Below are 18,967 nucleotides of genomic sequence, written 5' to 3'. Positions count from 1 at the left end.
AAACCGATCGAGCTCAGTCATCTTGAGGGACATCTCTTACACTGCGAGGAGTCGAGGATCGAGGAGTGAGGAGGCTTCCAGAGGAGTTATGAGTGAGGATACACGTGTACATGTATCCTTTGCGGAAGTGTTTTATCGACTAAACGTGACGCACGTATAAATTCTCCTCCCCCTTCACGGCGGTCACAATAATTTTAATTTATACTTTACCTTTGCAGTTTATATAAACCACACATCTCACATATTTCAACAGGGTATCTTGCTTCCCTCGCATCCTACAGGGGATGGAGCTGAGACGCGAGGAAAGGAAACGAGGATGCACAAATCCTCTAAACCAAGATGGCAGCTGGCAAGTTTGGTGTGCTTGTGATGTTTTTAGTTTACATAATTATAAGAGATGTCTTAGTTAATGGCCCTAGAAATGGCATGGAAAAGTGCTTACAGAGCAACTATGTCCACCTAAACAAATGTTTAGTTACTAAACAGTTGGATTATGGAAAGAAAACTCTGTTGGAAACGTTCCTGTATCCCGGCTGGTACTCAGCTAGGCATAAATCAAAGGCTAGAGTCAAGCGGCAAATTAACGGCGGAGATTTAATTATCTGTATGTGCCTGCTATTGTCTGGGGATATACACCAATGTCCCGGCCCGATGCCTGACTTTGGACCTAGGAATGCAATGGAAAGTGTGCCAGGTGTGATGGTATCTAGGCCTTCCAGTCGACGCAGTGATGGGAGCAAACAACTGTCCATGAGTGTAGCCGACCTGGGTGGAGGAGTGCAAGGAGACATTGAGAGAACGGGGCTGAGCTTGGGAAACACAACGGTACCCCTGGATGAGTGCAATCAACCCATGAATTCTGACCCACAGCTCTGCTCAGTTCAACCACCCTATGCTGTTTTGGAGGATGCCTGCAAGGTTAAGCCAAATGTGGATTCATTCTTTTCGACAAGGGGACTTCACTTGCTTCATCTTAACATCAGAAGCCTTCTACCTAAAATCACAGAGATACGACTCCTCAGTACGAGCAATAAGGTGGGACTTTTTTGTTTTACTGAGACATGGTTGGATGACTCCATTAAGGATGCTGAAATTGAAATAGAGAACTATTTTTTAATCAGGAGAGACCGAAACCGTAAAGGTGGAGGTGTGTGTGTTTATGTGAGATCGGACATTGGTTTTAATCAGAGAACGGACTTGAATAATGACCAAATTGAAGCGGTCTGGCTAAACATTCTGCTGCCGAAGAGCAAGCCTATTTTAGTTGGAGCATGTTACAGGCCACCTGACAAGACAATGTTTTTTGAAATTCTGGAAGAAGTTTGCTCAAATTGTATGGACTTTGTCAAATCAGAAGTTATCATGATAGGAGATTTTAATATTGATATTCGAAAAACTGACCGTTCTGGCTATAAGGCTTTAATGAACTTTTGTCGCTCATTTAGTTTACATCAGCTGATCAAAGAACCAACACGTGTCTGTTCTTCCACTCAAACTTGACCTTGTTTTAGTGTCAGAAAAGGCTAGGATAACAGAAAGTGGGGTAATTAATTATGGATTGAGTGATCATTCTATTGTTTTCTGTACTCGAAAGATCAAGAAAGCAGTGCTCAATTGTCATAGCTCTATAAGAATCAGGTCGATGAAAAGGTATAGTAAAGAAGCACTTGATGATTGCCTGAATTTTATAAACTGGTCTGCTGTGTTGCAATGTAAGGAAGTTGATAAAGCATGGTGCTCTTTTAAATGTATGTTTTTAGAAGTTGTAGACAAAGTAGCCCCTTTTAAAGTAATAAGAGTTAAACAGAGGACAGAACCCTGGATAAATGATGAAATTCTCGAGTCAATTAGGATGAGAAACAAGAAGTATGATATATTCAAGAAAAACAAGGATGATCAGAATTGGGCAGAGTACAAAAAGGTGAGAAATGAAGTGAGTAGATTAGTGGTCAATGCCAAAAAGGCCTATTTTAATGAGAAAATTGTACAATATAGAAATGATTCAAGTAAGTTATGGAAGTCCCTCAAGCAGCTTGGCTATAGTAACAGGTTGAAAACAAAAACTAGGAACTCTTGATTTGGGGAACAATGTCACAGCAGAAAAGGTGACAGTGGCAGATAGTTTTAACAACTATTTCTCATCAGTTGCTAGTAAACTGGTAGAAAAACTACCTGCCCAGTCTGGGCAGTACGGTGAAAGTCACATCTTTGACTTTTACTCTCAGCAAGAGGTCAAAGCAGACGGCTTCTCTTTTGAAAAGGTGTCAGAGGCAGTTGTACTTGAGAAGCTTAAAAACCTAAATAGTTTAAAAGCTACTGGCCTTGACAATATTCCATCTAGATTCTTAAGAGATGCTGCTAAGGTTATAACCCCATGTATCACCCATATCATAAACATGTCTATTGAGCAAGGATATTTTCCTAATGATTTCAAGCTTGCCAGAGTGATTCCACTTTACAAGAAAGGGAGTAAATTAGACCATGGAAACTATAGACCTGTTTCTATTCTGTGTAGTCTGTCAAAGATAATTGAAAAAATTATTTATGAACAGATTGACAAATACTTAGCATCACACAATCTACTCTATGAGTTCCAGTCTGGCTTTCGCAAATCACATTCCACTGACACCTGTTTATTGTATTTAACGGACCACATTAGGAGGGAGGTAGATAAAGGGAATTTTTGTGGTATGGTCATGTTAGACCTACAGAGGGCCTTTGATACCGTTGACCATGATATTTTGGTACGCAAATTAAAAGCCATTGGTTTTAATGACTTAGCAGTCAGATGGGTGAGTTCTTATCTGAAGGACCGGAAGCAGGTGGTGGATATTGGAGGAACAATGTCTCAACCACAATATATAGAATGTGGGGTTCCTCAAGGGAGTGTCTTGGGCCCACTTTTATTTCTTCTATATATAAATGACCTTAAGTCTGTATGTTCATGTGATCTTTTTTTATATGCAGATGATTCTGCATTATTGGTTTCACATAAAGATAAGAGCATAGTTGAAAGAACTCTCAGTGCAGAACTATCAAAAGTCAGCAGGTGGATGTCAGACAATAAGCTATCACTTCACTTAGGAAAAACGGAAGCCATATTGTTTGGGTCAAAAATAAAATTGAGAAGAACCCCTGGTTTTAAGGTTTTAGTTGGAGATAGTGAGATTAATGTAAAGGACTCAGTTAGTTACCTGGGTTGTGTGCTGGACTGCCACTTGTCTGGAGTGGGCCAAGCGCAAAAGGTGCTTACCAAGGTAAATCAAAGAGTACGTTTCTTGTCCAGAATCTCAAAGTTTTTGGACAAAAAAGCAATGTTAACTCTGGCAAGTGCTCTAATTCAGCCTTATTTTGATTACGCGTGTTGCTCTTGGTACAATGGAGTTTTAAAGCACCTGAAACATAGGCTTCAGACTGCTCAAAATAGGGTTATAAGACTTATTTTGAACCTCCCCGTGAGATCTCATCTTGATATTTCTCATTTTGAGACTATAGGGTGGTTAAATGTAAAAGACAGAGTCTCGCAGATTCACCTGTGCATGGTACATAGGACTGTGCATGGGAATGTCCCCAAATATTTGAATCATTATTTTAATAGAGTGAGAGATGTTCACTGTTACTCCACCAGGGGCAGCTCTACGGATTTTGTACCTCCTAGAGTTAAGAGTAATTTAGGTAAAGAGTCATTTTTGTATGTAGCAATAAGTTTGTGGAACAGGTTGCCAGGAAATCTAAAGATGACTAGAAGTTTAGTAGGTTTTAAGCTGGCACTGAAAAAATGGCTCAGATGTCAATCTTAGTATGATAATATTTTATGGTTTTGTCTTGATGGTTATAGTTAATATATATATGGACGTGATGATTGATGCTTGATTTGTTGCCACTTGTTTTGCCGCCTCCCCCAAACAGGAGAGCTGGTGTTGAAATGCACGGTGTGCGTTAAAGAAAGTGCCAATGTGACTGATCCTCTTATGCCTTCCAAGCTACCCGATAGGCCATGGCAGAAGCTAGGGGCTGATTTTTTTTAATTGAAAAACAAAGACTACTTGCTCATTGTAGACTATTTTTCCAGGTATGTGGAGGTGGCCCAGCTGAGCCCGACAAGAAGTGTGGATGTGGTAAAACACCTCAAGTAAATTTTCGCCAGGCACGGCATACCGGAGATTCTAGTCACAGACAACAGGTCTCAGTTCGCAGGGGCTCACATGACAGCTTTCGCCACTGAGTATGAATTCGAGCATGCAACGAGCAGCCCAAGATACCCTCAAAGCAACGGTCAGGCCGAGCGTGCTGTCCAAACCATCAAAAATCTGCTGAAGAAAGCAACTGACCCCTACCGTGCGCTGCTGGCTTACAGGAGCACTCCTTTGAGCAATGGCTTCATTCCGGCCCAGCTGCTCATGGGGCAGCCATCCCAGACCTCTGGTCGGTGCAACGTAAAGAAAGGGAGAAGAGATGGATGGACGCAAGCAACTATGACCACAGACAGAGTGAGAAATCTCTCTGACCTGTCACCAGGAGATCAAGTGTGGATCACAGATACAAGATCTACAGGTACTGTGACATCTGCGCATGAAAAACCTAGATCTTACTTGGTCAGTGGACCATAGGGCACCTTAAGGAGGAATCGCCGCCACCTTGTGCCCATGTCGGCAGACAACAGCAATAAAACACAAGAGCACGCTGCAGGGGTTGACCTGCAGGATACTGCGACAGTCACTGGTTAGGTGCCTCCGGAGGGGCCTCAGTGCACTCCCCAAACGGTGAGAACCAGGTCTGGCAGGTCTATCACAAAGCCGGATCGACTGGACCTGTGAGAACTGAAATGGAAAAGAAAAGAAAAGAGAAATAATAAGCACTGTAAAGAAATGTGTTATAGTAGACCAAGTGATACAAAAGTGATACAAAAGTGAGATTTTGAGTTTGATGCAACCTGGGGATAAATGATGTAGGTCACAGTCTATTGCTTTTCGGAAAAGGAGATGTGGTGTGATCTATAATATTGTTACATTGCCTGGGCACCAGGGTGCAGTAGAGGGGAATCACGAGGTTGTGGGGTGACTTGAGAAGGAAGTGAATAAAAAGTAAAGTGATGTGAATCTACCCTGCTGCGTCTTTATACAACATCTTAAGAACCAAACACGACAGTAGTGTGTAAGCATCAGCCAAATTGAATAAGTATACATATATATACTTCATATTTGTCACACTCAAAGCAGAGAGAGTGGAGGAATCTCTTCAAGGATACCTGGGTGATTTTATGACAGAAAACCCATCACATATATTAATGGAAAGGTGAGCAACTGAAAATTGCCTGAAACTGAAATGAAAGGCCAAATGGCAAAAAATCTTCTAAACCTTTTCGAGAAGTAGCTACCTTGGGATTCATAGGCCCAGTCCCAAATTGCAGCCTAAACACTCGCGGTCTTTCTACGAATTTTCGCACTTTCGTGACGTAGCCTAACGACACTTTGACTGTCGGGAAGAAGTATGCTGCGGAGCTCGCTTCAGTGTGAAAACTCCACTGTGGGACACCCTATGCCATAGGGCCTATGATCTCATGGAATTAACGGACACACGGCAGCCATTGTAAGTCCACAAGACTGAAAGTGCATATGAAGTGTGCCATTTTAGACAGGGCCATAATGATCGCAGTGTGTCAGGACCATAGACAGTGAAAGAAATGGATAGACACAGCGACCCCAGACTTCAACGGAGAAAAGTGAAGTCAATTAGAAGCACTCACTTCCTGATGGCTGAGCCTACTGCGCAGGCTCAAACTGAGCTTGACGACGTAGATGTGACGTGAGCAACCTGACTGACAGTCAGGGGCGGATTGGCCATCAGGAATACCGGGAACAATCCCGAACGGCCGGTCCATTTCAGGCCTAAGACCGGCCGGTGGTCAAAGAGCATTGTTTTTTTTGTTTTTTAATGATACGTGACCGGCCTAACCGGCCGCTCAGATGCAGCAGAACGCTGTGTGTGTGTGATTCAGACCGGGCCAAACCAATACTTTCAATCTGAGGGGGGATACGAGCGGCCCCTCCCAACTTGGACTGATCCTCGTTTTTCCTGACATCCGATTGGCTCAAACTAGGCGCCGATCAAAGGAGTTTACTTTTGGTCATGTTTGGCGGGTTTGTGTGAATGCAATGCAACAGAGACGGACGGTAAAAATGGCGAAAAGAAGAGAAAGAAATGGGTGGGGCAAAAAAATAAGAATTAAAAAGAAAAGATTTTTGGCACAAGAGCCCGCTAAATGCGCCAAATTAACAGACCTTTTCCGTAGTGGAAAGAGTGCTGTGGCAGCCGGAGGTGCAGATGAGGAAGAAGGACCCAGCAGCATGGACAGGACAGGTGCACGATTAGGGATATATTAGTGATTTATTATACACTGAAATTGTTTATATTTGCATTTAAATATAGGCATTTATTACGTGGCTTGGTAGAATTCCAATGTAGAATGCGGCCTGTTATTTCTTGATAATAGACCGCTGCCAAGTATAACACACCGTTGCCATGAAAAACAGAGCGTTGCCATGGACGCAGTTCAGAGACGGAACGGACTATTTTCTTTAGTGGAAGCAATACAATCGTTTTTAAATAAATAAACTGCTTTTTAAATCAATATTTTGTGTGAAATTATTGATTTATTTGGTAGGTAGCCATGTAATAAGCGGGATAATGTATAGTGAGGCGGTTGCTATAGCGAATACAAACGCTAACAACCGCCTCGCTATACATTATCCCTTACATATATTATATATTTATAGATATATTATATATTATAAACAGCAGTTTGCAGTTTGTCGTCACACACAGACAACATCCTTCTATAAGCAAGGAATCTGTATGTCTGCATATTTGTTAGTATTTGTAACTATTTTATCTCTCCGACTGACTGTACACGACATGCTGGTAGTTAGCAGTATACTGTGACTTATGTGTTCGAGATTAGGTTTTGCTGACCTGGTTGTGTTCAGTGCAGTGGTGACTTGCTTATACAACCTGAAGAGGCAAGTGTCATCCTAAAATTTCTTGAAGGTCTTCAGTGTAATCTGATTCTCTTTATACCATAAAAACACTATTAGAATTAAAACAACTGCAAAAAATCCTTCTGCTCGTGCACCAAGGGACTCGCGTAAAAGGCCTCTCCATCTTAAAGTCCCGGGCTGAATTTCAGTCCCAGTACGTCCCTGCTGACAGTTGTAAGTATTCTAGTAGCTGTGCCAAGAGGAATCTGAATCATTCCCCTCCGAATCTTGCAGAGACTGAGAGCATGAGTAAAAGCTGTCCATGAGCTAGCAGCAGGATCAACTTTATGACTCTCTATGGGCTTCTTCCTTGACTTTATTGGACGTTATGCCTCCACGTCCCCCCGATCGCCCGCGAGCTTCTCCTCCTGTCTATAAGGTAATTTCTCTACTGTGCGACAGAGAGTCGCGTGGTTATGACGCAATCGTTAGCCTATTTTTACAAAAACTGCTTCTACGGGGCCATAACGTAAGATACAAGGTAATGTAACCTTTTATACATTGTCGTGTTTCTTTAGAAATAAACAATGGACAAATGGAGTTTTTAAACGACTCAGATGTAAAGTTATTCGCCGTCAAAGGGACGCCAAAATGAATGGGAGTCAATGGAATACAAACAGCAGGTGAAGGCTTGCTAACCAATGGCGGCCCCCAGGCCCTCAGTTTCCGGCTGGTGGATTACCCCCTTGGTCAGGACCTCAGTTTAACATCTCATTTAGCATTCACCATCACTATATTGGCACCTAGCGCCCCCTGCTGGTGTTACTAACACCTCTTCCAGTGCTCAGCAACTGTTACCGGCATGAAAACGTTGCATTAGTATTTTCTTTTGCCTTTGTAGCCTCCATGTTGTCTTTTCCCTATTGTACATATTTGAGTGAAAATGTTGGGTGGGACTTGATTTTGTTCATTGGGAATTGATTGGATCATGTTGTTTCACCATTGCTGGGATCTCATGTGATTGACAGGTTGACCCGCCCTCGCACTAGCGAACACGTCGCTGCAAGAGGGACGGGAAGTTATTTTGATTATAGAGGATACATGAAAAATTATGTGCATGAAAAAAAACATTTTATAATGTACACTGTAATATATCAAATAAGAATTTCCCATTTTGATTTCATGATGACTTTAAATAGAATAGTTAATTTGACCACTGGTGCTCGGATTACCCGAGATGGATTTTATGCGAAAATATATATATATATATAAATTAGGCTATAGAAACACTTCTGTGTCATTTTCTGATTTGAATGCGTGTAAGCTTCAGGTGCACTTAAGGTCTGCATGAAATTAAAATTCACACTATCTTAAAGCATGCTATTAAAACCCATTTGTGCCCAAATTTTTCTGAATGGTTTTAGACATATAGTCATGTCATATTAATAGTGTCCTACGTGAACATGTTCTGCATTTATTTTCCACAGGTTTTTTTTTTTCTTTTCTTGAAAATCATGGGCAAATATGTTGTATCCACCCCTTCAGACTGATCTCATGAAATGGCGTATGTATGACACGCGAATTCATATTTCTAGTTTTGGCGTGCTATCAACACGCATAATCGCTTTTCAGCGTGTTTATCAACGCCGTTGACTTAACTACATTACTGTATATATAAATATATGACCTACCCCAGCCCCGTCCCTAAACCTACCCGTCACTGGGGTTAATACCATTTATGAGTCTTCCCCTACCATCCTAGGAAAAAAAATATCGCTCCACAGACGTAGATATATACTTTTTGCTTCGTTTCGCTCGGACATTTTTAACGGCGTACACATACACGCGGAATCACTCGGACATTTAACGGCGTAGACATACACGCAAAAGATTTCGGCGTGGACGTACACGCGGATAGCTCAAAATGCGTATATATAACACGCCACTTGACTTGAAAGTGGCGTGTATGTTTACGCAAAGTCATGATGTCATGTTGACCCCTTCAATGTCAAATTTGAATAGGAGAACATTTTGGCATCTAACTCAAAATAATTGCTTTCAACAGATCAATCTTTATTCATAAACAAATTTATTATGTATAAAAGTCAAAGAACATTCGATGCAAACCCAAAAAAGATGCATCTAGCCTATAATCTCTTGAATATGAAAACACAACAAACAACACATCCATTTGTCTTACAGTTGTGAAACAGTGCAGAACGAAGAGCACCCATTAAGTTGCCCCAACAGGGCATTGTGTATCAAAATGTTAAATGAAAATAAATAAAAATAAATAGAATGAAGAAAAAAATTACATCTATATAACAAAAAAAACTAATAACAAATACAAGTGCATACAGACAATTTCTTTCAAAAGACATTCGGAATGGGAAGAGTTTTAGTGGTTTGCATGAAATTTCTTGAAGCACTCAACATGCAAGGCAACACTGCATTTCTCGCATGCAAAGGAAGTGCGTCCATCACATTTTCGACACCTCATGTACTTTCTCCCTGTGTTGTGGGGCCAGTGGTTCAAGTTGTCAAATCTGACAGCCTCCCATATTGCAGAGCCCAACACTGACCTTCTTCCATACCCCTGTGGCCTCATCCCATGGCGCTGGAGGAGACTCTGGGCAACCAGCCTTTGGAAGGAGAGGAGATCTCGGTCTCCCTCTTTACATGGTCTACTGTACAGTAGAGATGTCAGTTAAAGGGTTAAGTTATGTTTTAGGTTGGATATTATGAAAGCAAAAAGCACTGAACAAGACCAATAACCTTGATTTATTAACTTATTAACACAGTATACCCCATTTCCCCATGATATATACTTACAAGGCATTTGCCCACTGGCAACTATAGTTGCCGCTTGCACTCTTGACTAAGTATATAAAAAACTATAGATCTCTTGTAGGATTTGTTTTGTTTGGATGATTCTAGACACCTTCATGATTATGTACATCTATATATATATATGTCAACAAAAATCACTAATTATTAACATGAGAAGTACCTTTCGTTGGGAGGGTTTGCCTTCCCCATGCTTCCTGGAAGTATGAGCTAAGTCTGTTTACTTCTGACTGTTGCTACCATCCTAAGAACCTAATTCACATTAGGACAAACCAACATAAATCAATGCCAACCATGCCTGGTTTTCTACTTTCCAATGTGCGCTCCTTACGCTACAAGTGCGATGATCTGTACAGTATAGCTGTGAATAATAACTCAGCAGTTATTGCTGTATCAGAGACCTGGCTAAATGCTGATATCCTAGACTCATCTGTTACTCTACCTGGATATACAGTACATCGGCGGGATCGTGAGGGCAATGGGGGAGGAGGAGATTTGTATGTCGATGAAAACATCACTCAGATTCGACTGACTCACCTAGAAGACAAACATGAAGTATTGTGGGTCTGGTTACGTCCAAGTCGTCTTCCTTGAGGGTTAAGTTGTATTATTGCTGCTGTGCTGTATTTCCCCCCACATTCTTTAGCATGGCCCAACCTGACATACTAATCACCCAGTACCTGGATAGTTACCTTAGAAATATTGAATGCAATTACCAGGAGGCCGCAATTGTCATACTCGGTGATACAAATAAGTACAAGTCTGAAACCATCTGCAGCAGACATGGTCTAAAACAGATAGTGGCTGGAGCAACAAGAAAGACCAGTCAATTAGACTCAATCTTTACTAACATTTCCTCCATGTATGAGTTACCAGAGCATTTGCCTCCTGTTGGCTCCTCTGACCATGAGACTATCCTGCTAAATGCTGGAAATTGGTCAGGTCTATCTTGGATAAAACAATTCCATGTAAGAAAGTTTCAATCACAAATAATGATAAATGATGTTTTATTAACAAGGTTCGGGAGGAGCAGGTGCAGATAATTAACCCAATCAGCACAAGTGGAGATCAATCAGTAATCAACTCAGGACAAGATAAATAACAGCAGAACCATCATCTGTTCCTTGACAGTTTATCAGCATCCCACCACCACCCCATCTCCTCACTTTTAGTTCCATCTCTAGTTCCATCTACTCTTACCAACGGGGGAGTACTCTGGGTTCGGGCAGAAATTCCGAGCTCGGAGCCCTCCACCCGGACAGCACGCCAAGTACGCATAACCTTTACCATAATAATTATATGTAGATGTGAACTCGTGAAACCTTGGACGACCATACAAATTAAGGATCTGATAAAAGACAGACAGCGTGCTTTTTGTTCTGGCAATAAAACATCTTACAGTAAAATAAAAACAATTACTGCCAAAAAAATTAAGAATGCAAAGAAACAATATTATAAACATGAGGTCGAGGAACTGCAAAGCACTAAGCCTAAACAATGGTTTAAGTCTGTGAAGGCATTAATGGGGAAGGAGATGAGAGTGGTGTCCCAGGATCATAAGATCATGCAATATGAGTGTGACAACTTGGCAAAGCAATTTGCTTCTGTGTGGGATTATGCAAGTCACATTTTACCGTCTGAGGAAGAGGTTACCTGCAAGTTATCCAGTTGTAGTATACCTCTTTTGAGTATTGGACAAGTCAAGGTAAGACTCCGCAAAGTAAAGGCAGCAAAGGCTGCTGGTCCTGACGGCATTCCTCCTTGGATGTTAAAGACCTTTCATGAGGAGCTGGCACCGGTGCTATGTGATATCTTTAACACATGCATGCAAAATAATATTTTTCCAAAACAATGGAAAGAAGCTATGGTCAAGGCTGTTCCCAAAAAAACAAAGCCCAGTTTTCCAGCAGATTATCGGCAGATTTCATTACTTAGCTGTGTTGGAAAAGTGTATGAAGGAATCCTCAGAGATGCCATTCTGGAAGATACAGTTGCCAAATTTCAACCATCCCAACATGGCTTCACAGCGAACTGTCACTGCACTGATTCAAATTTTGCAATACTGGCATGAAGCACTCAACAGCAATCCTAAATTTGACATCCATGCTGTTTTTGTTGATTTTACTCAAGCTTTTGACACAACTGATCATTGTCAACTGCTTTATGCTTTAGCTGACATGAATGTCAGACGACCGCTTTGGCTCAGTGTAAGGAGTTATCTGAGTAACAGAGAGCAAAAGGTGAAGTGGGGCTCCTGTGTGTCTAACTCCTATCCAATTTCAGCTGGTGTTCCTCAGGGGGGACTTCTATCCCCTCTGCTTTTTGTCATCTCCATAAACAGCTTGGATTCTCGTCTGCCTCCTTCAGTCATTCCGGCGAAATATGCCGATGATTTAACAATCACTGAACTTTTGATGGGATCCTTACCAGGGCTAACCCAGAAGGCCTTGAATTCAGTGGCGGAATGGGGACAGGAATTTTCGTTGGCAATTAACGGAGATGAAAACATTCCCTGCCCTTCCTCTCCTGTAATATCAGGACATGTAATTAGCAGAGTTTCCACCTTTAAACTGCTTGGAGTTCAAATTTCTTCTGATCTGTCGTGGGACCCCCACATTAAGTACATGATTTCGAAGGTGCGTCCTAGAATCCACTATCTCTGTGTTGCTAAAAACGCGGGTCTCCCCTGTAAAGTTTTAATGAAAGTATATCTGACATTTATACGGCCAGTTCTTGAGTACGCTAGCCCAGTATGGGGTGGACTACCTAAAGGTCTCTCTGATGAGTTAGAGAGGGTCCAAAAACGTTGCTAATAGGTAATAGGTGTTCCAACTTCTACTCTTCCATCACTGAGTGAGAGGCGCGACCAGGCCACTATACGCACTTTTTCTAAACTACTCAAGGACAGTTCATCACCGCTGCATTGTTTCTTGTCTGTGGCTCCAACACCTACTTACCTACTACGGCAGCGTAGGGAATTTGCCATGCCCAGCAGTAAATCAAAAAGACATGAACTTTCTTTTATTCCACGTGCTCTTAAATTGTTTTATAAATAATTTACAGGTTTTTTGTATGAAGCCTGATGTTTTTTTAGGTTTTTCTGTGCATCTGTTTTACTTCACCTGTTAGTTTGTTTAATTTTTAATTATTCTTTTTTTTTCTTTTTTTTTAATTAGGTACAAGGTTGTTTTGAGTATGTGTTTTGTTTGGTACATTTCAGGGTTTTGTTCTTCAATATCCTGCCTTGTCAAACTCTAAATAAAACTAAACTAAACTAAAAGTATGGAAGTGGACTGCCTCATGTGACAGGAATAAAATGAATACCCTTTTTTTTCTTGAAATCCTTTATTTGGTTCTTTGCTTGCATGTCATTGAGACATAAAACATGGATAACATCTAGAAAAATAGTTACAAAAGGAAAATTACAACTATACACTGCGGCAGCTGTCATTGTGATCAATTCATCCACGCATGTTCAAATCAATCAAAATCATAACTCAAGTTTCAAAAAATTATCTCTAGTGATGTACACTGGACATCTCCGATCATTTAGTTCCATCAGGTCTCCCATCCAAGTGCTAACCAGGCCCAACTCTGCTTACAGTGTGAAAGCTGCTGGCTAATTTCTGTCAGAGCTTAACATGAATGTCTTGAAACCCCGCACAGAATGGTCTTTGCTCCTTCCATGACTGACAGGTCCTCGAAGGAGGGACCATGACCCTCAAGAGAGACTAGATTAATGTTAAAAAAGCCACACTGCTCTGGAAGTTTTCCCACTGTGCCCCTCCTAAACAGCTCATACCCGCTGAGGGTAAATAGAGAAAGAGAACTGAATGCTCAATTTGAACGTTATCCAATACTTAAAGCGAATGAGCCAATGGCAAGTGGTTATGCAACATTTCATGTTACAGTTGGATTGTTTGGAAGGGCTCTTTCATCTCAAACACTAACATTATAATCCCAAAGGGTTTGGAGAAGGCAACATGTACCAGCACTCGGTTCTGCCTTTCGATTGGTTTTGTTGTGACTGTAGAGTGTGTGAGGGAGGCCCACAGCAACCAGAGCTCATAATCCAGAGCTGGCGTGTGGCACACAGGGGCCACTGAACCAATTACACGGTGCATTAAAAAGAAGGATAACGGCCTTGTTGGCAGCGATTTCAGCAGGGTCTGCCCTAGAAGCAGCAAATCAGAAATATAAAAACTGATTAAAAGCCAATTTCAGACAACAGAGGATACTACTGTGTTTGGCAGATCGGGTTTTACTGCTTTAAAATTTGTTCTGTAAACAGAAGGAAGTTACTCTAATTGGATCCAAGTTGATGATTCTGAGTGGATCTTTTTGTATGCTATTCATTGTGAACTAGTTAAAATGCATTTGGTGTTTTCATATTGCTGAAGTTATTCTAATCTGCATTACATCTTTTTCTAGTTTGACTCATTCATCTGTGAAGAACACTTTGTTTTTTGCGACAAGTCATACTGCTATCTCGTTTGTAAGGTTTTTTTTAATAAGCAGCTATTCCAAACAAAAGATCTGCATTACATAATGGCTTCTTCTCAGCAGTGTGGTTCGCGCGACCCCCGTCACTGAAGTAAAGCGATCACATGCTTCCCTCTAGTGTTACACTGAGGTTTTAGGATGCTCTTGAAGAGCAGTTTTAAACATTTTACTGCAAGAGTACAGTAGATACTGTATACAACTGTGCAAACATTTTTGGTCAATAAGATTTTAAAAAATAAATAATTTTTTACTTTCATTCAGCAAGGATGCATTAAATTGATCAAAAGTGACACTAAAGACCATGTTAAATTCTATTCTATAGGGAACATTTTTTATTTCAAATAGATGGTGTTCTTTTGAACTTTCTATTTCTCATCAACAAATCCTGAAAATATATACAGTATCAAGGTTTCCACAAGAATACTAAGCAGCACAGACGTTTTCAACACTAATAATAATAATAAGAAATGTTTCTTGAGCAGTAAATCAGCATATTAGAATGATTTCTGAAGGATCATGTGACACTGAAGTTATGGCTTTTCAGATTTACTAAATAAATTAAAAAATGTATATACAATTTTAAATATATTACAATTAAAAATTTTAATAAATTACATTTTAAAATACATTAAAAGAGAAAACAGTTATTTATATTTTAAGTACTAATATTTCACATTGCCTTCAAATCAAATAAATGCAGCCTTAGCGAGCATAGGAGACTTAACAACATAAAAATCTTACTTTATAGTATCACGTCATCAAATGTCATGTTGACGTCATAGGCATGTATATATATATATATATATATTAGGGCCGGGACTCGATTAAAAAAATTAATCTAATTAATTAGAGGCTTTGTAATTAATTAATCGAAATTAATCGCATTTTAATTGCATACATATTTGACCTGAGAACAGTGAGAAGTAATTTTTTTCACATGAATTTTCAGTATACCATTGAATAATGACTGAATACATAAGCTTAAGCAACAAAATATTGTTTATTTTTGTTCAACCAAGTCCAGCAGACCAGTGCAATTTTTGCCATTAAGTGTAGCAATAGCATATTGCTACACTACACTAATAGCATAGTGAATTCCTTGTTGCATAGCTTGCACACAACCATGCTCTTATCGACGCTTCAATCCGTTCATTTTTTATAAGAAAATTTCCCATCCACGGGGCCAACCAAAGCGATCTCGTCAGCTTCTTCGTCATGAACGCTAGTTGGTGCGCCATTATAATCGGTCCGCCGAAACTCATCCAGTGAGAAACGTTCCGCGGTTCAAAAATAAGTGCGATTAATATTTTTTGTGTAATTAATTAACGCGTTAAAGTCTGTAATTAATTAATCTTAATTAACGCGTTAAAGTCCCGGCCCTAATATATATATATATATATATATATATATAGTGTACATAGATACATATACTACATAGAGATGCTGGCAACAGAGACAGAAGAAGCAGCTCACTAAGGCAACACACGAGTCTACCATCAAGAAACTTTCAGGAAAGTTCACCAAGCCAGAGAAACCAGTAAAAGACAGGGACGGTAGAGTGATACCAGTTGAGGAAGGGCAAAAGAACAGATGGGTGGAGCATTTTGAAGAGCTGCTAAACCAACCATCTCCCCCATCCCCACCGGACATCCCGCCAGCCGCCAGTGACCTACCAATTGTCTGCAGTGCACCTACGAAGGAAGAAATCCACAGTGCCATCAAACAGTTACAGAAAGACAAGTCTGCAGGACCGGACAGTATACCTGCAGAGGCGCTGAAAGCTCCTTCAACAAGATCTGGGAAGAGGAGAAAGTGCCGACAGAATGGAAGGAAGGGTACCTCATCAAGCTGCCAAAGAAAGGCGATCTCAGTTGTTGCTCAAATTACAAAGGGATAACATTACTGTCTATCCCAGGAAAAGTGTTTAACAGAGTTCAACTGCAAGACCAACAAGCTTTTAGCAAGGGCAGGTCATGCACCGAACAGATTGCAACATTACGCATCATCTTGGAGCAGTTGCTGGAGTGGAACTCACCTCTCTACGTCAACTTCATTGACTATAAGAAGGCGTTTGACAGTGTGGATAGACAGACCCTCTGGAAGCTACTGAGATGCCACGGAGTGCCAGAAAAGATCACAAACATAATTTAAAAACTCTTATGAAGGGATAACCTGCAGGACAGTTCATGGCAGGCAACTTAAGCCTCGCTCACACTACAGGAGTTTTAGGCCGATTTATGCCCGATTTACCCCTCCCGAGAATCGGAGAAAAAATCTTGTCGAGGACCTTGATCGGTTCCGATGTTCGGCACAGATTATCTGGTAATGTGAGGCGTTCACAGATCGAATCTTGCACCCCCCGATCTGCTCTCACACAAATCGGGCTCGCCCCGATCATATCAAACATGTTTGATATTTATCGGGATGAGCAAGATTGTGATTACCAGTACGTCAGTAGCCTACTGTCTCAATAGCCAATAAGAAACAAGTAGGGCTGTCGTGGTGAAGGAATTTTCATTGTTGTAATTTTGAGTGACTCAACAGCGCGATATGCGGTATTATCTTCATTTATTTATTTATTGCTAAATAAATAAGTGTTATGCTGTGGTCAGCAGGAACGAAGACGAGTACATGTTCAGTAATGAAACCGAAACTAAAAAGCCCATTGAAACGAAGTATAGTAAACAGAAGATAATGTCAAATAAGGGGCCACATAAAATAATAACAGAACATAAACCTGACAATAAGCTTTTTAGGCCATTGTTATATAACAGTTAGTTTTGATCCTTGAATCTTTCTTTACTAAAGGCTTCTGCTTATATTTTACCATTTACTCGGCACTCGCTCAGTCCAGTTACATTGTTACGCCACTAGGTGGCGACAAAGGACTGTCTTTGAGTGAGTCATTAAACTGTTCATTCAACGGAAATGTAAAAAAAAATGCGGATTCATTCAAATATAGATGTAATGAAACAAGCTGTTAATTAATATTTAATTTTAACTTTGAGCTCCACTTTACAAGGCTCAGCTGAGCAGCAATGCGGCGCATGGGCAACGCGAAGCTGATGCTTCACTTCATAGAGATCAATGGCATTGATTCATTGTATTGACCAGAGCTGACGCCATTAATTAGAAATAGCCTAGATAAAGGATGATTTTTTATTTTATTTTTAATTCTCTTTCCTTGGTCACGGCAACCTTTTCACGAATATGACTTGATATGAAGGACAGATATTTTGTTTACATCCACTTTTCTGCTTCCGATCTGCTGCGTGAGATCACGTCCTCTGGCACGATAATCTTAATAACATTTTGTAGTGTGTGATGCGCCGCGATTTTCAAATCTTGTAGTGTGAGCATGTTTAAGATTTGAGGGAAGAAAATCTGCAAAGATTCTCCTTAAGTGTGAGCTGCAACCAGATTTCACAATCGGTTAGGATTTTAAAACTCCTGTAGTGTGAGCCAGGCATTACAGACTACTCTCTAGTATGAATGGGAGTGAGGCAAGACTGTTTACTATTGCCCTTCCTGTTCCTGCTGGCAATAGACTGAGTCAGTAAGAAGACATCCACAGCCCAAAATAAAACGGCATCCAGTGGACATTATGGACACAATTGGAGGATCTCGACTTTGCTGATGACCTGGCCTTTCTTTCTCACACCCAACAACAGATGCAGGAAAAGACCAGCATCGTTACAGATACCTTAGCAAGCCTAGGCCTCAACATCAATAGAGAGAAGAGCAAGGCACTAAAGACCAACACAGCCAGAAACGGCCAACACGCTTGAAGAGGAGGCGCTAGAGGAAGTTGACAGCTTCTCTTACCTTGGCAGCATAATTGACAGGCATGTGGGGACAGATGCGGATATGAGAACACGAATCAGCAAAGCGAGAGCAGCTTTCCTCCAACTGAAGAACATCTGGCGATCCTCTGAGATCAGCATCAACACCAAGACCAGGGTCTTCAACACCACTGTGAAGCCTGTCTTGCTGTATGGAGCTGAGACCTGGAAAACCACCAACACTACCATAAAGAGAATCCAGGTTTTTCATCAACACCTGCCTCACCTGGACTGTGGTAACGAACAAAACACCAACCCGTGGAAGATAACATCCTCCAAAGATGCTGGAGATGGACTGGACATACGCTCTGCAAGCCTGCAGACAGCATCACAAAGGCAACCGCCCTGGCACTCCTGAGGAAGAAGGGCCGACCAAGAAACACCTGTCGTGTGATCTGTAGCCAGACTTGAGGAGGATGGGCCACACGTGGGGGTAGCTGGAACGACTGGCCCAGGACCGAGACATCTGAAAAAACTTGTTGAGCCTATATGCTCCTGACGAGGCCACAGGCAGAGAGAGAGAGAGAGAGAGAGAGACAGAGAGAAATAGGGAGAGAGAGATGATTTGCTATGCACTAATTCTAATCTAGTATTCAAATTAGAATATGTCAAATCCTTAAACTCTAGTGAAAAGTAAACCTGTATGCATATCTCTTCATAGATACCAGAAAGTAATGGACTTGGAACAAACTTTAGGATTTAAACAACATAACAGCTGGGAAAATACTGAAGATTAAAGTGCTTTACCGAAAATATGTGATGCACTTTCGTGTATCTTGTCTCTTGGTTTCCATTGTA

The 18,967-nt window shown here is 40.9% G+C and overlaps 1 pseudogene; it reads left to right on the top strand.

Annotated features, from left to right (window-relative positions):
- The first annotated feature begins 651 nt into the window (after positions 1 to 651).
- Positions 652 to 18,527, top strand: LOC130095563 (uncharacterized; annotated as a pseudogene).
- The last annotated feature ends 440 nt before the right edge of the window (positions 18,528 to 18,967 follow it).

Source organism: Rhinichthys klamathensis, unplaced genomic scaffold, assembly GCF_029890125.1.
Source record: "Rhinichthys klamathensis goyatoka isolate OS25496 unplaced genomic scaffold, OSU_Roscu_1.1 h1tg000191l_1, whole genome shotgun sequence".
NCBI classification, from domain to species: Eukaryota; Metazoa; Chordata; class Actinopteri; order Cypriniformes; family Leuciscidae; genus Rhinichthys; species Rhinichthys klamathensis.
The sequence above is the reverse complement of the archived record's forward strand: the minus strand, read 5'-3'. Positions and strand labels throughout refer to the sequence as shown.